A 2,500-nucleotide genomic window follows, 5' to 3' on the forward strand; every position below is an offset into this window, starting at 1 on the left:
GCAGGCCGTCTTCGGGAGAGTTCCCTTGGACGGCCCAGGTCGCATCGCACTCATTACGGCAGGACGCGCTTTTAGGTCCGCCCTGACCGCGGCGAGCTGCCCTTCGACGAAGCTATTCCGTTGAATAAGCTCCTGGACCAGCTCGTTGAGTGCCTCAACCTCGGCGAGTATCTTTGACCCGGACTCCTTATTGACTTTCGACTCAGGTCGAAAGCAAAAGGTCCGTATTTCGGACACTCGCCTAAAGGCTTCGTCTCTTACGAGATCGAGAGGCCGTACCTTCTGCCCGGAGAACGTCCCCTTCGGTCTCCTGGCCCGGTTTACTGCGGCCTTGCCGGTGGGTGCGCCCGGCTTGGCTCGCTTTGACTTTTTGGTGACGGTTTGCCAACCGTCACCAGTAGGGTCCTCGACACGCTCGGGTGCCGACTGCACCTTCACGAGTGACGTGTCTCCGACTCGTTCGATTACTTCCACGTTACCGGTGTCCGGCGTACCTTCTACCGTGGGCTCGGTTTTCACCGAGACCGCTCGCGTGGGAGTCACACATCTTTGCAAGATCACACGAGGATTGGCGATATTAATCACCTTCCCGGATCTTGTCTTTCTCACAGACGCGGGGGGACTGACAGCTGCATTTGCAGTTCCCGCGTCTGCGGCGACGGCTTCACTCCGAGTAGGAGCTGGACCCGTCGTCTTTGGACGCTTAGTTTTTTGTTCATTAATTTTATTAAGACCCATAATGTGTCTTGGTCTTTCATCCAGTGCGCTCCCCGGCCACCACCGACCCACACAATTTGGAACCCGCCAAAGGCTGGGTTAGGGCTACGCACCGAATATAGTCTGCTGGCTGGGTCGGTTTCCTTACCCAGCCCGCGTCCTCGCCCAGCAGAACCCACTTGCCCGAAGCGTGTGGTCGTTCCAAGCCGATTGACTGGACCAGGGCTGCTTTTCTCGTCCAGCCGCCCATCTAGCCGAAGCAGAGGCCAAAGGTACGTGTTGGGGACGTCTCACCCGCAGGAGAGGGCCCCCTCAGATCCCAGGATCCTCTTTTCCGACGACAAGGGTCGCCACGCACGGCAAACACGTGGGAGACAGCAGTCGGAGAGGCTGCCTCTTCCTCTCCACCACACTTCGTTCAGTTCGCTGCGTATTTAAGAACACGAGCTATCCAGCGGTACCTTTTTCGTGGAGGCTCAAGTGTGGCTAGGGCACGTTTGCCCCTTGCGGCCTGGGTTGCCCAGGGGATTGATTGCATCCCATGTATTCCTGAGCCCAGCGGAGTGTTGTCTAGTGGCGTGTTCCGCCCACGAAAAACGGTCTGAAAAACCGTTTAACGTAAACTGGGGAACTGATGCCACGAGTGACAACAGTTCCCCAGTCGGAAGTCATACAGCACATACAGTGCTGTACAAAGAACACGCCACAGCCCGTATGCTAAATCAGGGCCTCGCCATTATGCGAAGTACTACATGTACGACGCACTGACGGTCTCTAATGCCTTCATCGCCGATACACCCATCGACTCGGCCGATCAACCCTCCTACGCGAGGGCTAGTTCGGGGGTTATCTCCCGCCCTGGGTGGCCACAGACCGCCACCGCCAGTAGATAGGGACAGATGGGAATCTCGTTAATCCATTCATGCGCGTCACTAATTAGATGACGAGGCATTTGGCTACCTTAAGAGAGTCATAGTTACTCCCGCCGTTTACCCGCGCTTTTTTGAATTTCTTCACGTTGACATTCAGAGCACTGGGCAGAAATCACATTGCGTCAACACCCGTGGGGGCCATCGCAATGCTTTGTTTTAATTAGACAGTCGGATTCCCCTAGTCCGTGCCAGTTCTGAGCTGAGCGTTGAATGGCGGCCGAAGAGGACGACCGCACCGATGGGAAACGCCACGGAAGCCTCGCAGCAAGGAAGATCCGCGGGAGGCCAAGGCACGGGACCGAGCTCGGATCCCAGCCACGAGAGCCGTTCACCTCGCCCAGGCCCGGCACGTCAGCCAGACCCGCTTCCCGACCAAGCCCGACACGCCCCGCTCCTCAGAGCCAATCCTTATCCCGAAGTTACGGATCCAATTTGCCGACTTCCCTTACCTACATTAATCTATCGACTAGAGGCTCTTTACCTTGGAGACCTGCTGCGGATATGGGTACGAACCGGCGCGACACCTCCACGTGGCCCTCTCCTGGATTTTCAAGGTCCGAGGGGATGATCCGGACACCGCCGCAACTGCGGTGCTCTTCGCGTTCCAAACCCTATCTCCCTGCTAGAGGTTTCCAGGGAACTCGAACGCTTATACAGAAAAGAAAACTCTCCCCGGATCTCCCGACGGCGTCTCCAGGTCATTTTGGGTTACCCCGACGAACACTCTTACGAGGGCCCGAATGGTATGCGGTTCCGCTGCCGGGTTCCGGAATAGAAACCGGATTCCCTTTCGCCCAATGGGTGTTTTTTGTGCATGTATATAATAACAAAATATGCTGCGATTTATATAA

The 2,500-nt window shown here is 56.5% G+C and overlaps 1 pseudogene; it reads right to left on the reverse strand.

The window, feature by feature from the left end:
• The window catches only part of LOC143261882 (large subunit ribosomal RNA), a 6,917-nt pseudogene that overhangs the window by 2,351 nt on the left and 2,066 nt on the right, over positions 1–2,500 (reverse strand).

Source organism: Megalopta genalis, unplaced genomic scaffold (genome assembly GCF_051020955.1).
Source record: "Megalopta genalis isolate 19385.01 unplaced genomic scaffold, iyMegGena1_principal scaffold0074, whole genome shotgun sequence".
Lineage (NCBI taxonomy): Eukaryota > Metazoa > Arthropoda > Insecta > Hymenoptera > Halictidae > Megalopta > Megalopta genalis.